This window comes from Chiloscyllium punctatum, chromosome 11 (genome assembly GCF_047496795.1).
Source record: "Chiloscyllium punctatum isolate Juve2018m chromosome 11, sChiPun1.3, whole genome shotgun sequence".
In the NCBI taxonomy this organism is placed as follows: domain Eukaryota; kingdom Metazoa; phylum Chordata; class Chondrichthyes; order Orectolobiformes; family Hemiscylliidae; genus Chiloscyllium; species Chiloscyllium punctatum.
The window spans coordinates 47480890-47489901 of NC_092749.1; the positions used below are offsets into that span (position 1 = coordinate 47480890).

Below are 9012 nucleotides of genomic sequence, written 5' to 3' on the forward strand. Positions count from 1 at the left end.
CTGAGGGACAGGATTTACATGTATTTGGAAAGGCAAGGACAGATTATGGATTTTGCATGGGAAATCATGTCTCATGAACTTGATTGAGTTTTTTGAAGAAGTAACAAGAAGATTAATGAGAGCAGAGTGGTAGATGTGATTTAAATGGACTTCAACAAGATTCCTCATGGTAGACTGATTAGCAAGATTAGATCTCATGGAATACAGAGAAAACTAACCATTTGGATACAGAACTGGCTGGAAGGTAGAAGACAGAGGGCAGTGGTGGAGGGTTCCTTTTCAGACTGGAGGCCTGTGACCAGTGAAGTGCCACAAGGATCAGAGCTGGGTCCATTACTTTTCGTCATTTATATAAATGATTTAGAGTCATAGAGTCATAGACATGTACAGCATGGAAACAGTCCCTTCGGTCCAATCCGTCCATGCCAACCAGGTATCCCAACCCAATCTAGTCCCACCTGCCAGCACCGGGCCCATATCCCTCCAAACCCTTCCTATTCAGATACTCACCCAAATGCCTCTCAAATATTGCAATTGTACCAGCCTCCACCATATCCTCTGGCAGCTCATTCCATACACGTACCACCCTCTGCGTGAAAAGGTTGCCCGTTAGGACTCTTTTATATCTTTCCCCTCTCACCCTAAACCTATGCCCTCTAGTTATGGACTCCCACACTCCAGGAAAAAGACTTTGTCTATTTATCCTATCTATGCCCTCATAATTTTGTAAACCTCTATAAGGTCACCCCTCAGCCTCTGACGCTGCAGGGAAAACAGCCCCAGCCTGTTCAGCCTCTCCCTGTAGCTCAGATCCTCCAACCCTGGCAACATCCTTGTAAATCTTTTCTGAACCATTTCAAGTTTCACAACATCTTTCTGATAGAAAGGAGACCAGAATTGCACGCAATATTCCAACAGTGGCCTAACCAATGTCCTGTATAGCTGCAACATGATCTCCCAACTCCTGTACTCAACACTCTGACCAATAAAGGAAAGCATACCAAACGTCTTCTGCACTATCCGATCTACCTGCGACTCCACTTTCAAGGAGCTATGAACCTGCACTCCAAGGTCTCTTTGTTTAGCAACACTCCCTCGGACTTACCATTAAGTGTATAAGTCCTGGATGTGAGTATAAGAGGTATAGTTAGTAAGTTTGCAGATGACACCAAAATTGGAGGTGTAGTGGACAGCAAAGAAGGTTACCTCAGAGTACAACGGGATCTTGATCAGATGGGCCAACGGGGTGAGAAGTGGCAGATAGAGTTTAATTTAGATAAATGTGAGGTGCCGCGTTTTGGAAAGACAAATCAGAGCAGGACTTATCCACTTAATGGTAAAGTCCTGGGGATATTGGTGACCAAAGAAACCTTGGAGTGCAGGTTCATAGTTCCTTGAAAGTGGGGTGTCAGGTAGATAGAATAGTGAAGAAGGTATTTAGTATGTTTTCCTTTATTGGTCAGACCATTGAGTACAGGAGTTGGGAGGTCTGTTGTGGCTGTGTAGGACATTGGTTAGGCCACTTTTGGAATATTGTGTGCAATTCTGATCTCTGTCTTATAGGAAGGATGTTGTGAAACTTGAAAGGTTCAGAAAAAATTTACAAGCATGTTGGCAGGTTTGAGTTATAAGGAGAGGTTCAGTAGGATGGGGCTGTTTTCCTTGCAGCGTTGGAGGCTGAGGGGTGACCTATAGAGTTTTATAAAGTCAAGAGGAGGAAGGATAGTGTAAATAGACATGGTCTTTTCCCTGGTTTGGGGGAGTCCAGAACTAGATGGCATGGATTTAGGATGAGAGGGGAAAGAATTAAAAAGTATCTAAGGGGCAACCTTTTCATCCAAACTGTTGTGTGTTTATGGAAGGATCTGCCAGAGGAAGTGGTGGAGGCTGGTGCAATTACAACATTTAAAAGGAATCTGGATGTGTATATGAAGAGGAAGGGTTTAGAGGGATATGGGCCAAGTGCTGGCAAATGGGGCTAGATTAATTTCAGATATCTGGTCGGCACAGATGAGCTGGACCCAAGAATCGTTTTCCATGCTGCAGATCTCTATAACTCTATGACTCTAAATGCCATCCCTACTGCCTGCCACGGAAGTTTACTCCTGCCATCCTGACAGCAGTTTACACCCTAGCCCATGCGGAAGTGAAGAGTGCACTTGATGAAATATACTGCCAGAAATAGCCTTGAGATGGAACACCCCAAGGCCTTGTTCAATCTAAGTGGTAACTTTGACCAGGCCAATCTCAAGGGTGTTACCAAGATTCCACCAGTACATCTTCTGTTCCACCAGAGGCTCAGGTGCTGAGGTAGAAGTGTTTGAGTTCCTAGGAGTAAATATCACCAAAAATCTATCCCGGTATATCCACACTGATGTCACAGTCAAGAAAGCACAACACCACCTCTACTTCTTCAGAAGGCTAAAGAATTCATCCACAATGACTCTTACCAATTTTTATTGATGAACCATAGAAAGCAGCTATCCGGATGCATCACAGCGTGGTATGGCACCTGCTTTTCCCAAGACCATAAGAAATTAAAGAGAGTTGTGAACATAGCTCAGTTCATCATGAAACCAGCCTTTCTTCCATTGATTCCACCTACACTTTCCACTGCCTCAGGAAAGCAGCCAACATTATCAAAGACCCCTCCTACCTCGGTTTTACCCTGGACAGAAGATACAAAAGTTTGAAAACATATACCAACAGCTTCTTCCCCGCTATTATCAGACTTATGAATGGACATCTCACATATTAGAGTTGATCTTTCTCTGTACCTTCTCTGTAGCTGTAACCCGATATTCTGCATTGTGTTCTAATTCTCTGATGAACTTAAATAAGGTATGATTTGGCTGGTTAGCATGCAAAAAAAAACTTTTCACTGTGTCTTGGTACCTATGACAATAATGAATCAAATCAAATCAGAGGTAAAGGAGTGAGTATCTTGCATGATAGCCCTCTTGACTAGACCCTCCATGGTCATGCCACTGGCACCAACGGGAGATTAGCACGACAATGAAAAATGCTCCTTACTGGGATGCCAGGGCATGGAGATTTCGACAGGAGACGTCCCGATCTTTGATGCCCACGTTCAAGACCGCCTTCTCCTAGGGGTTAGGGAATCAAATATTGATCACCTAACTCCCCATTTTGGCCATTTTGTCTCTTTTGTTATGAGCCATTTTTTCCTTGAATAAGAGAAAAGAAAGAATTGAATGAAATGGAGATGGACGGCACAGCTATTTATGTCAGTGCAGTGTGGGGAGAGGTGACTGGTGTCCCACGTGAGTGAGTAAGCAGTGCAAGAACATACAAGGTTAGTAGTTATGGGACTTTGGGTAGCTGAGAATGAGTGAGGGAAGATATTGCATGCAGTAGTGAGAGTGGTGGAGCATTAGCTTTGATGGGAAGTGGGAGCAGTAGCAGAGATACAGTGAATGTGAGGTAGGAGAAAGAAGATTGTTTTTCCCACAGAGCAGAAAAGGTCAGTGACCTCCCTCCTGCACTGCCAGGCATTTTTCAGGACAGTGGAGACTGCACTGACCCAGGTGGCCATGGTTTGGTGACGTGGCCTCCTCCACTAGGAAGGGAATAGCCTTCCCTCACACCATCCCCTCAACAGGACCTCAAGGTTCATGTTGCAAAAGTGGAGTGCTAATTTACCCTTCCCTATCATACTCAAGAAAAATGTGTTGAACGGTGCAGGGTAGCTTCACATTGCCAGCACTTCATTAGCTGAGCAACAGCAATTTAAATATGGGGCAGGCAATAGGAATCCTAGTGTATGCTGGGATATCTGGGCACTGGCAAATAGTTTTGGTAACAGTAAGTGAGAGAATTGAGGTAATGTCAGGGAAGAAGGATGCCACAAGGATATGTTCGGTAGTGACTGAGGCAAGTTTGGGATGATCCCAAAAGTAAACTTTCTTGGCCTCAAAGATAAATCCTGCATGAAACCTGATGAAATTGACACTTTGCCAAAATGAAATAAGGTTCAGCCCTGGATCTTGCACTGTGTTACTTTTTCAGCTAGTATCGTACAGATCATTGATGTGGAATCACAGAATAGTGAACACAGGAGATCATTTGGCTCATTAAGGCTGTGCTGGCTTTTTAGAAGACCAATTCAGATGGTCCTAATACATAGCTTTTTATAATCCTGTAATTTTTCCTCCTTCAATCATTTTTGGAATTCCATGCAAAATACTGTTCCAGTGATGACTACACATCAAAGTAATTTATTATCTATGAACAGTTTTGACATAGGGTTAGAGAGATGCATTTAAATCCTGCAGAGATCAGGTTAATTATTTCAGCAAATCTACAAAAATATTCTTTTTAAATATATTTAACATGTTGCTAAAGAGCACACTCTGACCTTGTAATGTTCAATTTGTAGGACCAGACAGAATATACAAAGTTTGATCTTTGTATCTTCCTTGACATCAAGCTCATATAATTAGGATGATATAACTATCAAGACTTTAAAAGTTCATAGTGGAAAAGAATATTCAATCCTGTACTTCCTGTATGTCAGTAAGAAGGTTTCTCATTAATCCATATACTTGTAAGTACTGTCCATTTTTAACACAGCTGCAATCTACAGTATTCATAAGTTTAATGCTAACTATTCACTAGCTTGGTCGATGACGTTTTTCTTATTCTTTTCAACCTTGTGATATCCAGCTCACTAGGACTTGGGTTTTCATGTAGGGTTGTCTGAATGGACTTTACAATTTTGATTTATCCTGTTTCTTTTGCACAATCATTCTGAGCCATGTGTCCCTCTGTGTGAAAGATAATATCACTAATAGTGAGCAAAACTGAAATATGAGTCTTTCCCATGGATCTATCTTGATTACCACCCTGTACAGCTGGACAGCTGAAATGAGGTGATAGGAATGACCTGTAATCTGAAATTAAGCTAACAGGTGGTATTGAGTTAATGTCTGAGAATGCCTTTGAACAAAGATAGCTGTGTGAAATCTTTAGATCCACAGTTGCTTACAATTTAAATTTGTATCACATCTTGACCACAGAAAAAGCTCAAGTTCATGTTTGTTCATATGTCACCAAAAGCTAACATGCAAACACAGCAAGCAATCAGGAAAGAAAGTTGGCTTTTATTGCAAGAAGATTTTCTACTGATTGGAACAAGGTCAGCCAGGTGGACCTCATAGAATATGAGTTCCCTGATTGGGGCTGTTAACCTGTTCCAATCAGGGACCTCTGACTGACAGATATAGACAGGAATGGATCACACAGCATTGCCCTGTGGTTTGAAGGGCAGTGCTTGTCACTGGCCACTCGGGTGTTTTTCATATCTTCCTGGTGGTGGAAATTGAATAAAGATTCGTACACTTTGTGTCTTTCACTGTGTCTCACACCTGCACACACACACCATGGGTGCTGGGGAAAAAAATAAGCACTACCGCACTTAGGCGGTAGTGTGGGGGTTAAATAAAAAAAGGAAAAAAAAAGAAAAAAAAAGAGAAAAAAAAAAGAGAAAAAAAAATAGACAGGAATGTCAGAGGTTCTGTTCAGTTGCTGGTAGCGTGGCCAGGTGGTCTAAGATGCTGGATTAAGGCTCCAGCCTCTAAAGGAGGCATGGGTTCGAATCCCACTGCTGCCATTTGTGCGGGTTGCCTGTTATCCTGCAGTGTGTTAAGCTTCAGTGTTAAACACTGCTGTGTTTAGATTCCAATACAACAAGCTGGTTTTGCTCTCTTTGGGGCTGGCAGTTGGCAAAGTGAGGAACCATGCCAGTGGCTCACTCCTTATCATGCAGTAAAACCTATGGCGCCCCTCGGCGTCCGTTTGAAAAGTCCTGGTTGGACCAGGAGCTGAAGCTGATTGGTGAGTATGGTCTGAGGAACAAGCGTGAAATCTGGAGGGTGGAGTTCACTCTGGCCAAGATCCGCAAAGCTGCACGCGAGCTGCTGACACTGGACGAGAAGGACGCCAAGCGACTCTTTGAAGGGAATGTGCTGCTGTGCGTCTGGTCTACATTGGAATGGTGGATGAGGCGAAGATGAAGCTGGATTACATTCTGGGCCTGAAGATGGAGGATTTCCTGGAGAGAAGGCTGCAGACCCAGGTGTTCAAACTGGGCCTGGCCAAGTCGATCCACCACGCTTGGCTACTGATTCGGCAGAGACACATCCGAGTGCGGAAGCAGGTGGTGAACATCCCATCCTACATAGTGCACCTGGACTCCCAGAAGCACATTGACTTCTCACTGCGTTCCCCATATGGGCGTGGCTGTCCCAGCAGGGTAATAAAGGAAGAATGCCAAGAAGACCCAAGGAGGTGGAGGAGCTGCTGCTGAGGAGGAGGAGGACTGAGCGAGAGCGTGAGGGAGGGGGCTTCTGCCCCATCCTCCTTCTGATCAGGAACTGTTCACAAATTAAAACAGGTTTTCCTTTTAAAAAGAACAGGAATGTCAGAGGTTCTGTTTACTCTGAGAGCTGGCTTTCAGGAAGCTGGATCAGTGTCAAGGAATTTCCACAAGTAAATAAAAGGTGAATGGGTGACAGGATCCTGGCCTTTGTGGAGTTATATCAGATTTGAGTAGAGGAGTAAAAATGCCTGCAATTGTATAGAAATTTAGTGAGACTGAACTAGGAGTATTGTGTATAGTTTAGTGTTGTCTTACCTAAGGAAGGACACACTGGGAGTGCAATGGAAGTTCACTAGTTTAATTTCTGGGATGGTGGTACCATCTTATGAGAAAATATTGAAGAGACTGGGTCTATATTCTCCTGAATTTTGAAGAATGATAAATTCTCATTGAATCTGACGATATTCTTAGAGGGCTAGACAGGATGTATGCAGAAAGAGCATTTCACCTATCGGAATGGTCTCATACCAGGGGATACAGGCACAGAATAAAGGGCAAGATGTTTAGGACTGAGAATTGGGATTTCATCACTAAAGGGTCCTGTTCAGATTCTGTGGCAGTATACACTAAATAGGATGGAATTTTAAATTTTCCATCTCAGCTACGGAAGAGCAGTCACTGTGCATACTCAAGGCAGAGGTTGATTGATTTCTCGATATGAATGACATTAGGGAATACGTGGAATGCATGCAAAAGTGGCATTGAAGTAGATGATCAACTATGTCATAGAATAGCAGACAAAGAGCCAAATGACCTAATCCTGCACTTATGTTACAAAGTTCCTCTGCAGGAGTTATTCTTTTTTCGTTGATTCACAGAGGATGCATGGCCAGGGTTTATTACCTACCTCTCATTAGTAAAATACCTTCTTGAAATGCTGCAGTCTCTGATACATAGGTGCACCCATGGTGCTATCAATAAGGAAGTTTCAGGAATCTGACCTAGTGATAATGAAGGGACTATGATAAATGTCCGGGTTAGAATGATATGCAACTCGGAGGTCATCTTGAAGTTGGAGGCGTTCCCTTGTGCTGCTTACTCTTATATTTCTAGTTATTATATTGGAGGCTTGGAATGATTTGTCAAACAAACCTTGGTGAACTGCTGTAACTGATCTTGTAAATAAGTACGCACTGCAGCTATGGTGTGCCAGTAGTGTAGGAGGGGGCATGTTTAAATTGGAAGGTGAGATGCCAAGTGAGCTGTTTTGCTCTGGATGGTGTAAATTTTTTTTGAGAGTTGTTGGAGATGGAATTATCCAGGCAAGTATATCTACCCATCATTCCATCAAACCCATGAGTTAGTGCCTTGTAGATAATAGAAAGGCTTTGAGGAGTTAATTCTTGAGTTTCTCATCTCAAAATACCTGGCCTTTGTAGCCTTGTAGCCAAAGTATTACTGTGACTGATCCTGTTCAGATACTGTGGCAGTAAAAACTAAACACGATTAGGAGAGAAGTTAGGGTAGGCAAATTAGGAAATAGCAAATTGGTAAGTTTTGAGGAAGTCTTTGAAGATATAAGAGTAGGTGGAAATTTTTTTAAAAGTTATAGATTGCAACCAAGTAGTTTTTGGGTGTCATTGTTCACCATAAGCCAAGATCCTAATTCAGATGAATGAGCAGAGGGCATCTCTGAGTACAGCCTATGTACAGAAAAAGAAGGCAATTTAGACATCTACATATTTGACTGTCTTACACTTCCTAATAGCTGTGAGTTGGGAGCAATTCTCTCCTACTCTTGCAGCATGGGAAAGGTGGGGGAGGTCATTTAAGTATCCTGTAAAAGAGGAAAAACAACAATGGAACAATAACAAGGATATTATTTATGAATCTTTATCCTTTCTGAATTGCAATCCAAAACTGTTATTTTGCAGGGCAGGGTTTGATCACAGATAAGGAATATCAAATAGAATCTTATCCGACTGCTCTCAGGCAGCTATCTTGAGAGTGGCACTGTTTAATAATTAGAAGCATATGATTTTTCAACTGCCATCCGTACAGAGCAGGCAAAGCGAGTCGGGGATAAATTGAAAAGTAAACATCCTAAAGGTATGCACATCCAGTCTACCCAAAAAGTAGTTGTTCCTTCGAAGTTGATCAACTAACACTTCAGAAAACTATCCAATGTCAGGGCTGTTAAAACCTCCATAGAGACCAAGCATTATTAAAGGTGATCCAAACTTCCAGTTACCAACTGAAAGAATGATATGAAAAATGTGATACTTAAAAATATTTTCTATAACAAATGACCAAAGAAAATACCATTGACTAAACACAAAAATGGCCTTTAGTAGAGTGATATGCTCTTCCTGTTGGATGTAGGAGTTTAGGGAGAGTTTACATGTTACTGAGGATTATATCTGCAATAAATGAGGTTGGTTGCGAATCCTATCAGTCCAAATGGAGAGACAGTTAGAGGCAATAAGGAATTTACAAGAGCAAGGGGATGTGATGGATGGCAGTTATAGGAAGGGGGAAAAGTTGTAGACACAGTCACATAGATGGGTTAACTCCAGGAAAGCTAAGAGAGGAAGTCAATTAGTGCAGGAGCCTTCTGTGGCTATCCCCATTTCAAACAAGTATGCTGTTTTGAAAAATATCGGGAGTGATGG

The 9012-nt window shown here is 42.3% G+C and overlaps 1 pseudogene; it reads left to right on the forward strand.

Annotated features, from left to right (window-relative positions):
* The first annotated feature begins 5759 nt into the window (after window positions 1-5759).
* Window positions 5760-6344, forward strand: LOC140482596 (small ribosomal subunit protein uS4-like; annotated as a pseudogene).
* The last annotated feature ends 2668 nt before the right edge of the window (window positions 6345-9012 follow it).